Source organism: Oreochromis aureus, linkage group 23, assembly GCF_013358895.1.
Source record: "Oreochromis aureus strain Israel breed Guangdong linkage group 23, ZZ_aureus, whole genome shotgun sequence".
NCBI classification, from domain to species: domain Eukaryota; kingdom Metazoa; phylum Chordata; class Actinopteri; order Cichliformes; family Cichlidae; genus Oreochromis; species Oreochromis aureus.
The window spans coordinates 36,401,212-36,413,381 of NC_052963.1; positions in this window are offsets into that span (position 1 = coordinate 36,401,212).

The following is a 12,170-nucleotide window of genomic DNA, read 5'->3' on the forward strand; positions in this document are numbered from 1 at the left end:
CAGAAAGAGGAGCATCATCAGCATAGAAATTAAACTTTGATGAGGAACACCCAGCCTGAACTCGGTCCTTTCGGAGAGGATGGAAAAAAAAAAATCTTTCTAGTATCTGAATTGACCCACTGTAACATCGAGAGCTGGTCAGAGGAGTGATGAAGCTCAGGACAGCCTTTTTTCCAGCCAGCCAAAGCAGAGTTTTAGCTTTGGAGGTTAAAAGACATGTTTTTACATGTCATAAATACATTTTCAAGTATTTTATATTGTGCTTACACCTAACCTATAATCACACAGTTTAAATCAGGGTAAAAATGATGTGGTGGACTTAAAAGATCAACACAAATCAGTAGAGTGTCACAGTGGGACACACCGCTAAGGAAAAACGAGGGAAAAACTCAGCTAAATCTACACTGGGAGCAGCTAAACGACTGTGACAATTAGAACATGAAATTGAACAGGAACATAAAGAAAACTAAACCTGACGTGAGCATGAACCTAAACCATGAACAAAAAGATTCCGTGACGTGACGTGACGTGACGACCCATCAAAGAACAGAAGGAGACAGAAGGCTTAAATACACGAGGGGTAATGAGGGAAGTGGAAACACCTGGGGAGACACAGCTGACACGAATGAACATGACGGCATAGGGGAAGTAAAACAAGACACACTGAACATGGAAACACCAGACTCTCAAAGTAAAACAGGAAATATGGAGAGATGTAGACATGACACACAAGCTTGACAACATGAAACATGCAGACAAGAAACACATGACAGGCTGACACAGAAGACAGGAAAAAACTCACAAACACAGGGACATAGATGAAATCTCAACTAGACTAAACACAACTAAACCCTAACTAAATAATAGCACAAGAACTTAATATATTTCCAAAATAACATAATCCAAAATACAGAATAAACTCAAACTGCTGGGTCTGCACAGACCTAACCCCTGACATAGAGACTAGTTTATCAGTTTATATTTGAAGGTGGTTAGCTCTATAGTGTCTAGTGGTTGGAAATCAGCCATGCAGGTTGTGAATTATCTGCTTAGATTTTGCTGAATTCACTTAGTCCAGAAAGCAGCAGCAGGTTCAGTTCACAGCCACACAGCTTTTTGTTCCTGCTGTTGTCAGCCTCATCACACACCTGATAGAGTACAGTTCATCTGGTTTGGTCTGTAAGTTACTGACAGAATCCAGAAAGCACAATCACAGGTTGACAGACGAGTCTCCCTGTAATCTGCAGACATTTGTCTCACTATGAGTCGATCGTAAGGTTTTGGTGGATGTGATGACTCTTCTTAGGGTAGCATGCTGGAGATGCCATGAGGCTGATATAAAAGATACCCAGGTATCAGCTCAGTCTCCTTCCATGTTCTCAGGCTCACATTGTGTTTAACTGAACATCAGAGTTTTGTGTGTTTCAGGCCCGTCTGAATGAAGCCATGGGAGGAGAACAGTTTGATCCCTCTGACCTCTGTCTCTCTGGGAAACTCCATTGGGCTTTCAACAGTTGGCTCTGATCCCTGTCCCCCCACCCGGATAAGACCAGGGCAGCAGCTTAGATTAAAACAAAGCTCGCTGTTTCCCCCGGGCTTCGTGCTCCGTTAAAGCATGTTTTATCAGCTACGCTCAGAGCTGCAGCAGCCTGTCTCTTTGTCCTGAGGAGCCTGAATGCATTGTGGTTCAACAACAGAAACACATCAGCACTGGGAGGAAAACATTGGCCGGCGGCCCCAGTCTGACCTTCAGAGAGATTACATGCGGTCGACAAACTTCTGCTGCACCCATTAAACAACGATTAGCAATAAGAGTGCACAACAGGTCCGGTTCATTTTATTGATTTCTGCAGCCACTGGACCGACTGCAGTCACACCGGAGAGGTCCAAAATACCACACACAGGCCTGTGAACCTGGCTCTGTGTGTGTGTGTGTGTGTGACACACAACAAATCCTAAAGAATCTGATTAAAAATTGTTTGTCACATCTCCTCCAGACACCATCGGCTTCCATCATTCAGGGAGGCCTCTAGCCTGGACCGAGGATGTGCCAAAGCAGCCCAGGCCATCTTAGACTCCATTTATGATCCAGTTCCAGGTGTGGTATGAAGGAGGTTTGGTTTTAAGTAGTTAGAGAGCCCTCATGGTTAACTGAGGCTGTTTTTAGTAGACTGAGTAGTGTCGTGAGTTAATTTTAATAATAATAATAATAATGATGATAATTAATTATTATTTCCTGGTGTGGATTCAGCAGCTCTCAGAGGAATGGAGCATAGCATAGCCATCTAACAGCCATAGCTGTTAGATGAGGTACCTTGATCATCACCTTCAGCTCAGAGGGTCCTTCTTCAGTTTGACCGACTGATCTGCACTGATGTGAGGGAAAGAGACTGGGCTTTTGACCTGTTTAAGTCTTTTATTTCTGCCTCATACGCTCCACCATCACTCACAGTCATTTCACATGTCATTCAAACTAAACGGCTTCTAACTCGACCCTTTCACACACGACAACATCACAAAGACAAGAAAAATCTGAGACAGTCGAGCAGGCAAGTGTAGCTATATGTACACTGGGAGAGTAATGACCTGATGGGAAACCAGAACAAAGACAGGAAGTAGAACTAGCAAAAATAAAACATCAAAAAATAAAAGCAAAAATAAAACAGGAAATGGTGAGTCTCTTCAGGTCATCTTTCAGGAGACACAGTTTATCAAGTTTATCTTCAGCATCACTTCTCCTTCTGATCTGAGACCTGATTATACAAAAAGTCAGCAGGTGAATGTTCTACACAGCAGCTCGAACTGAGACACTAATGAAGCTTCATGAAACAGTTCAGCTTCTGCAAGAACCATCGACAAGCTTTAACCACAGGGTTCCTCACAGAGAGGCATTCAGGAACATCAGTTCAGGAACTGTTCAGACAGCGGTGACTGTAAATAATGGCAGTTAAATAGAGCGACTGAGTAGATGACAGAGTTGTCGTCTTCTTCAGGCAGCAGCAGATCAGAGATGATTTTTCTGTTCTTTCTGGTGAAAGAAATGGAGCCAATCAGTCTAACGAGCTCTCTCTCTCTCTGTACTAATGTTGCTGGCTCGTCCATGACGACAGATTTATCACGTCACAAAATGCTGAGTCGACCAAGAGATGAACTCATTCTTCTGAATTACAGTGAGCTGAAAGGTGGATTGGTTTAAACTGTTTACAGCTTGATTTAATACATTTATCCGAGCGCCACTGCAGGAACCGTCGCAGGTTTTAGCTGGAGGAGCGGCGCTTGGCTCGGAGCTCTGTAGCATCGAGCCAAAAGTGTTAAAGACGGATTTGAGAGAAATTGTTCTGTATCAGTACACTGCAGTAAGAAGCCATGCTGGCTGTCAGTGAACGCCCCCTCGGTGACGTTAGATGTGTTCCTGTTGGTGCTGGTCTGAGTCCCTGAATCACACTGACTGCTGTGCAACACTCAGGCCAGAGATGAGCTGATGCAGTAACACCGAGGAGTATTTAGAGCTTTGCTGCAGTAAAAGTACAAATACAGCAGTACAGGTCACAGTCCTGGGTAGGAAAGTTCTGTCAGCGTTCAGTTTCGTGCTTTTCTAAGCGCTTAGTGTGCACTGATGGATTACAGAAAGTCAGGCTGTTTTCACTTTGTGAGGTTTCCAGCTCATCCAGAGATTTTTAAAAAGATTCGAGTGGAAAAAGGAGAAAGTGCACCTCACAAACAATGCTGGACTGGATTTAAGAGCACAGTGTTCACCTTTGACCTCTTTTCTGAGAGCAGGTTTGAACCAGATGCTGTGAGACTGCAGACCAGTAATGTCTGCTGAGGTTTTTACGCTATCACAGACTGTATATAAAAGATGGTACCACTGCGACATCTCCCGCTGTTCTCTCACATTGGGTGTTGATCCAAAACCTTTCCTGTATTCGCAGAACTAACACAAGCTGAAACTTGGCTTTAAGCTTTGTGTGAACACACCAGCAGAGAGAGAAATCCTAGAATTTCAATCAAAACTCGAACTCAGCTTTCTTGGATGGTCTGTTACTACAGTAACCTCACAGCAGCCATATTATTGGCCACATGATGTCATTAAAAATACTCCTAAAGGCTCAAACAGAACAAACACAGGCCAGAGGTCCAGTTCAGGTGAAGATAGCAGCCACCTGTGTCACCATCCACCTGTCAGTCAAACAGGCCACACCCCTTAATAAAGTTTATACGGGTGAGTTATGGAAACATTCTCTCCCTGTGCAGCTGTTTTGAAGGGGGAAGTTATCTATAGAGACCAAAGCTCCAGAAGCTCCAGACAAATGTAAAGTGAGATTATCCAACAGGAAGTATAGAATAGAATAGAATAGAATAGCCCTTTAATGTAATTACAACAAAATTATGTGTGCTCCATGTTATCTGTGCAGGAATAAAATATAAATAGTGGACAGCAGGCATACATAACAAACAGGACAAATATATACAATCAAGAGCAAAGGCATACAGTGGAAAGCAAAGTGCTCGGAAACAGTGCAAAGAAAAAGAGGACTGAATAGTCCGTGTGTGAGTGGCCTGAGTGATCGGGGTTACTCAGACCATGGACACCCCTGCCCCTAACCCTAACCCCAACCCTTAACAGTCTGAATGGCCCAGGGGAAGAAGCTGTTAGTAACTCTGGAGGTGTGGGATCTTACTAACCTAAATATTTTGTGTTATAGGGTCTACCTTACAATATAAAGTGCCTTGAGGCAACTGTTGTTGTGATTTTGCGCTGTATAAATAAAAACTGATTGGAAGTATGGAAGGAAATCAGCTGACCCATCAGCTGATGTGTGCAGCTCTGAGATCAGCCCCTCCTTTTACACTGTCATGGCTCTGCCCATCTCCACCTTTAACCCACAGTCTTCAGCTCCACTCCAGTCCTTACACTCTGCAGCGCTGAGCTCTGATCTATTCCAGGGTTTATTGGCGAGGCAGGGAAACTTCCTGTCTCATTCTGAGGCCTCATCTCACTAAAAGCTCAGCAGACCCGAATCCAGCGCCTGATTAAAGGGGACAGACGGATCAATGAGTCCCCCTGGCTCTCACCAAGTCCACATCCATCACGGAGCAGAGTACATCACGCCGTCGCTGTTTACATTCTACATTAGGTAATCACTGCCCCACCAATCACATGGGCCCACAGCCAGCTGGACATCGCTGGCTCCAGCTCATCAGGAACAGGTAACAGATCAGATCTGGGTCAGCAGCTCCAAGCAGGAGGAGGTGCTCCATGTGCTGCCACCTGCTGATGTCTGAGGCTGAGTGGAGGTCAATGGTCAGTTGATTTTTACCTGGAATTAAAGGGCTGTTGCATGCTGGGAAAATTTAGCAGCCAGGTAAGTCTCAGCAGACACACACACGCGTACACACACAGTGATTCTGCAGCATCTGATTGGATGAGCACAAATGAAAACACAAAGAAAGATGTAACTTATATAAACCTGAAGATGTGACAACACGACTAAGACAGAGGGTAGGATCCAACTAATTGGGAAGTGAGAAGTCAGAGACAAAATGAGCTCCTCTGACCAATCAGATTTCAGGAAACAGCGTCATCATTCCTCATACTCTGGGAGTCAGAGGATCTGAGGATCCTGATAATCATCAGGAGGAAACACAGAAACTTTATTTTTCTTGTGGCTACAAATTTAAATAAACTTTATTGTTCCAAGAACTTAAATATCTCACTGTGAACTCTGTCTTTGATAAATGTACCACACATGCTCACAGACTATTTAACTCTGGGATTACTTATTGACCTTCAAAACCTTCATGTGACCTGCCTCCTGCACGCTCTAACCAGGAGCTTCCACAAAACAAAACGAACCAGTCAGAGATGTCGTCCTAAAGTGTTCTACCTCTTAGAGAGCTCATGAAGGAGCACAGCCTGAAACAAAGAGCTGATTTAAATGAGCTTGCTGTTATCACTCTGTCAAAACTCCATCTCCTAACATGACTGACTGTCAGATACATTTTTAATCTGATCAGCTCAGGAACCTGACAGAAGGTAAAAAATGAAACATTAAAAAAGTTTCAGACTTCGACCTGCAGCTGTCTGTTTTTCTGGTAAAATAATTTCATTTGTACGTTGCTGTTATCACTCTGTGACCGCAGCTCACAGTGAAGATTTAAGCTCGTCTCCTGTTGCTGCCACTCTGCACTCCAGTTTCCTCTGTCCTCACTGTGTAACGCTTTCAGCTGCTTTTTGTTGTCACTCAGCTCAGATTGATCTGACTTCCTGTGAGTTTTCCTCTTTGATGCTGTCAAACTCTCATCCAGTCTGAATTATTGATGATGTGTGACGCCTCCTGGTGATTACGGTGCTCTTTAAAAAAGGCATCGGGCTTTGGGATGATGGTGAGTGGATAGTTGTAGTGTTTCTGGGTCTGCGAGCTGATGGCTGAGGTGAGAGGCAAGGTGAAATTTCAGCTGTACTGTGACAGATGCATTAACTGCTGCAGCATCACCTCATTTGACGAAGAGGAGGCAGATCAAAGAGGAAACATCTGCAGGCTGAGAGGATCCAGCAAAGAGTTTAACTCTGGGGATGAAACCACTGCTCTTCATCAGTTCTCAGAGCCAGCAACATGAAAAACTCCAGCAGAGATACCATCACGCCACAAAATGCAGCACACGCCAGAGATTCCCAACCAGGGTTTATTTCTGCAGACACCGAGGAATGTGTAAGGGGGAATTAATGATTCAGTGAATGTGAGCAAGAATAAATTCCAGATGAGACGCTGGTTTAAGGCTGATATTTGTAGATTTACAATAAGCAGAAAAATTCCTTTGCAGAGTCAGTTTGATGTGGCAGAAGAAAAGGGAAGCTGCCCCTTAAATATCTAAAAAACTCAGACAGCATTCCCTTGGATGTGAAGAGCTCCTCAATATCAGTTTATTGTCCTAGTTTGAAATTCTTTACATCCAGCTGAAACCTGCCTGCTCTCACCTCAGACTCAGACTAAAGGATCAAAGTGTAGAGGCAGCCGAGAGCAAACACAGCTAACTCTGCTGGACTGATACCCACTCATCCACTTCTAATCGATCAACCCATCTTTCACTTCTCCAATTCAACACTGTTGGTGGTGGTGCCTATCCCAGCTGTTGAGTCTCCAGTCTGTTGCAGGACTAACACACAGCGAGAGATGACCATTTTCTCTGATTAACTCCTATCACAGGTCAGAATCAGGTAACATGACCTGCTGTCTTTCAACTGTAGGAAGAAGCTGGAGAATTCGGAGAGAACCCATGGACAAACAAACAGAACTGGCTTGTGGAATCAAGACCAAACGCTTTCTGGTGTGAGGCCACCATGCTGACCACTGTGCCACCAAAACAAACAGTATTTATGACATCATGATAATAATGAATTACAGTAGTCTAGCCAAGAAGTAATAAATGCATGAACTAGTTGTTCAGCGTCACTCTGAGACAGGATATTTCTAAATTTACAGATATTGTGCAAACAGAAGAAAGCAGTCCAACATATTTGTTTAATATGTGCATTGAAGGACTGACTTCAGTCCTTCAGGACAGATAAATAAAGTTGGGTGTCATCTGCATAGCAGTGAAAATGTATGCTATGCCTTCTGATGATACTGCCTAAGGGAAGCATGTATAATGTAAACAGAATTGGTCCTAGCACTGAACCCTGTGAACCCTTGCAGTGCAATTCCTGTAATACCTACAGCATGCTCTAATTGCTCTAAAAGAATATTATGGACAGCAGTATCAAATGCTACACTGAGGTCTAGCAGGACAAGCACAGAGATGAGTCCACTGTCAGAGGCCATAAGAAGATCATTTATAACATTCATTAAAGCTGTTTCTGTGCTGTGATAAGCTCTGAAACCTGACTGAAACTCTTCAAATAAGCCATTCTTCTACTCTTTCAGTAATGTTTGAGATAAAAGGAAGGTTGGAGATTCGCTTATAATTAGCTAAGACCACTGGGTCTAGAGATGGCTTTTTAAGTAACGGTTTAGCCGATTATTACAGATAGGTTGATCATATTTAATATTAAAGCATTAATTAATGGCAGGACATCTTTGAGCAGTCTTGTACGAATGGGGTCTAAAACACATGTTGATGGTTTGGAGGAAGTAACTACTGAAGTTAACTCAGAAAGATCAGTTGGACATAATGTCCATAATGTTACATCTGTGAGATGCTTATGATGAATTTTTTCTCAAATTTTTTTTCTGTAATGGTTAAAATTTTATTTGTGAAGAAGTTCATGAAGTCATTACTAGTTAACACTAAAGGAATGGTTGGCTCAACAGTGCTCTTTTTGTCAGCCTGGCTTCAGTGCTGAAGAGAAACGTAGCGTTTCTCTGGGCTAAATGATAATCTTCCAAAAGAGTCAGACGCTGCTTTTACTCATGTTTAATTGTATCTTGTACTGTGTTGATGCTTTTTTTTTTTTGCATTGTAATTTTGTGCAGCGAGCTCATGGGGGAGTGCCAGGGTGGCTGGCAGGGCAGCTGCTGCCACTCAGTAATCATGTTCTCACCTTTTTCACTGACACTGGGAACAAAGCGGAGATGAGTGTGGAAGCAGCTGGAAAGCTGACTGCCCCAAAGTCAAAGCGACCAAAGAGAACATGTTGAGTAAATAAACATTGCAAAATTGTCACTTGAAGCTGCATAGGGTCCCAATCATTCAACAGTCAGTTTGTCATAATACAGATGGACAATGACCCAAAACATACAGCTAAAGCAACCCAGGAGTTTATTAAAGCAAAGAAGTGGAATATTCTGAATGGCCAAGTCAGTCACTTGATCTTTAGCCAATTGAGCATTTCACTCGTTGAAGACTAAACTTCGGGTAGAAAGTGTCATGGCTACTGGACGGACTCAAGTGCAGACAGAGTTCTTTGCACACAAACGAAGACAGTTTATTTACAATACGGAACACCTCAGTGCTATATATGTACAGTGAGTTGGGAGGGGGTCCAGGGCTCCAGGGAAAAGGGGGTAACCCACACACACGCTTCCACTTCAGCTCAGTCATCACCACAGCTCCTCCACGCACACTCACTCCTCTTCAGCCGCACTCGCTCCAAAACTCTACTCATGCCGCCACACACAGGAAAGGGATATTCAGGAGACTCAACGTTCCAGCGGCAAGCTGCTCTGTGCCACTGCCTTAAATAGTAGCTGGGGAATCAGCCAGATCAGCAGCAGGTGGTGACAATCACACAGGTGCGTGGGCCAAGAGCAAGAGCCCGTAACGAGCTCCGCCCAGGCAGAGAGGGGAGAGGGAGAGGGGAAGAAAGAAAAACAAAACCTGTAGCCAGTGTGAGCCAGCCAGAGAGACACGGGGACCATGACAGAAAGGCCCACAAACACACAGAGCATCTGGTGATGTCCATGAGTTCAAGACTTCAGGCTGTCATTGCCAGCAAAGGGTTTTCAACGAAGTATTAGAAATGAACATTTTATTTTCAGTTATTTAATTTGTCCAATTACTTTTGAGCCCCTGAAATGAAGGGACTGTGTTAAAAATGTTTTAGTTCCTCACATTTTTATGCAATCTTTTTCTAAAGCTGAAAGTCTGCACTTCATCTGCATCTGAGTTATTTCATATAAAATTTATTGTTGTGATGTAAAGAATATATACATATATATATATATATATATATATATATATATATATATATATATATATATATATATATATACATATATGTATGCGCATATGGATGCATGTGTGTGTTTGTGTGCCTCTAGTCTGTATGCCAAATATCCCCAACACACAGAGACACACACAGACAGACAGTTCAGGTCTGTGCTCAGACAGTTTGAGAATTGGTTCATTATTCTGTTCAGCTTTCAGATTGGCTGACACTATCAGACAGAAACCCCCACAAATCCCCTCACTCACACACACTGGTTTGCTATCCTCATGGGGACATCCCATTGACATAATGCTTTCCCTAGCCGCTTACCCTAACCATCAAAAATGAATGCCTAACCCTAACCCTTACCCTAAACCTAATCATAACCAATTGTAACTCTGACACTAAAACCACATTTTGAGTATGATAAATGCCTTCAACCCCATGGAGACCTGGATTTTGGTCCCCATGAGGGCTGTTGGTCCCCACTGAGATAGTAAGAACCCGTACACACACACACACACACACACACACACACACACACACACACACACACACACACACACACACTTCTTCTATTAAAGTCCAGCAGCAGCTGAAGAGGTCGATAATGAAATCTGTTCTGTTCTCTCTGCTCAACTTCTGATCAGCCTCCTCCTGCTCGCCCGTTACCCCTACCCCCCTTTCTTGCCCTCCTCTTCCTCACTCTTCATACCCTCCTTCCTCCCCCTCCTCCCCCTGTGAACTCTTTCTCTCTGTGTGGAAATATTAATCTTTTCATTAACAGAATTTAATTGCCAGCAGACAGACAAGCGAGTGCAGCAGCTTCAAAGCTCATCAATGGAAAATAAAAAGATTTTTCTCGTTTCTCTCTTTTAACTGTGCTCTCTGAGGTTTCCACAAAAATGCTATGCTACTGCAATCTCAGGGAGGATGTCTCTTCAAAGCTGAATAATCATCTGGATCCAGTGCTCCACAACAACCAGTCAGCTCTCAGCCAGGAAAACTCATCCAGAACAGCACCACTGATCCTGAACCGGGCCGGTGCTATTGAGACTGTAGGACCAGCCGCCGCTTTGTGACTGCCTTTGAACACACAGCCAGCACTGTGGTTAGTCTGCCCAATCAGAGCCTGAGGACGGACAGGAAGACGATATAGGAGAGGTTTGGGTCGGTGCTAGGGCTGCTGGGAAATTAGAGAAATCAGCAGATGCCATGCGGATGATCTGATATCGTCATGTTGGTGTTGTTCCCAGATCATCATGAAAATGTTGTTCCAGGTTCAACATTGCAAGTGACCAATCACATTGTTGTGATGTTATTCGTTTGCGCGCCATGCCATTTGTGCATTTATGAAATTCCAATGTTGCAAGGACAATATCAATTCTGCTTAGCGTTTATTAAAGGGTTAGGGTCAGGGTCCGTTGATCGGTGGACAGAGGCGGTTTCTCGCAGCTTAAGTACAGTTTTTTGTTTTACGGCGGTTTTTCCCGAAGTCGCAAAACTATGACGTCACAACATTCTGATTGGTCACTTGCAATGTTGATTCTGGAACAACATTTAGTATGATGATCTGGGAACAACACCAATACGACGATATCAGATCGTGCAGATGCATGCAGTGACGTGGCCTCCAGCTTAAACCAAACCAACTCCATGCAGCTGCCAAACCAAGTGCTCAGGTGATGGGAGAGGAAAGGAGGCAGAGCTATGATCCCAAAAATCTAAAGTGAAGCATCTGTTTGGAAAACGTCTTCGAGTACAATGACACATCCGTAATTCTCTCTTTTAATAAAATGACTTAATTTATTGTTGTTCCTAAGGGCACAGAAACCAAAGAAGTGTAAGACTTTCAGTTTAATCACTTTATTCACTTTAACACAGTCACAGGTAATCTCCATCTCAGTCACAGCAAAGGCTCAAAGGTAAAGGTAATTTTGACTCACAAGCAGTTTCATGGTCTGATTGCTCTATTTCATAATGAAAGATCTGTAGTGGATTCCAAGTGTTGAACTTGTGTTTGGCAGCTTCTTACTGAAACTCTCACCATGAGGTCCATAGAGATGCTGTTGAAGTCATCACTACGCTGGAAAAGCAAGATAGTCCAACAGAAGAGCAGAAACTTTAGGAGAGCCCAAGTCACCAAAAAGAATGAATACACTGAGCAGCTTAGCAACAGCAACAGACCTCAGAGCAACATATTCTGTTAAAGATAACAGAATAATTTCCATGATTAGAAAAACATCTCCACAACATCTAACCAAGTCAGGAAGTCAATCAGATTGAGGAGACAGATACTACTTTTAAGATTAGGCTTTAAACTTTCCTTTTGGATAAAGCATATAGTTAGGGCTGGATTAGGTGATCCTGAATCCTGCCTTAGCTATGCTGCAATAGGTGTAGGATGCTGGGGGATTCCCATGATGGTGTTTCTTCTTCACGTACTCTGTGTTTATACACCTCTCTGCATTTAACCATTAGTTCACTAGCTGGGACCATATCCTTAGTTACAATTGATGAT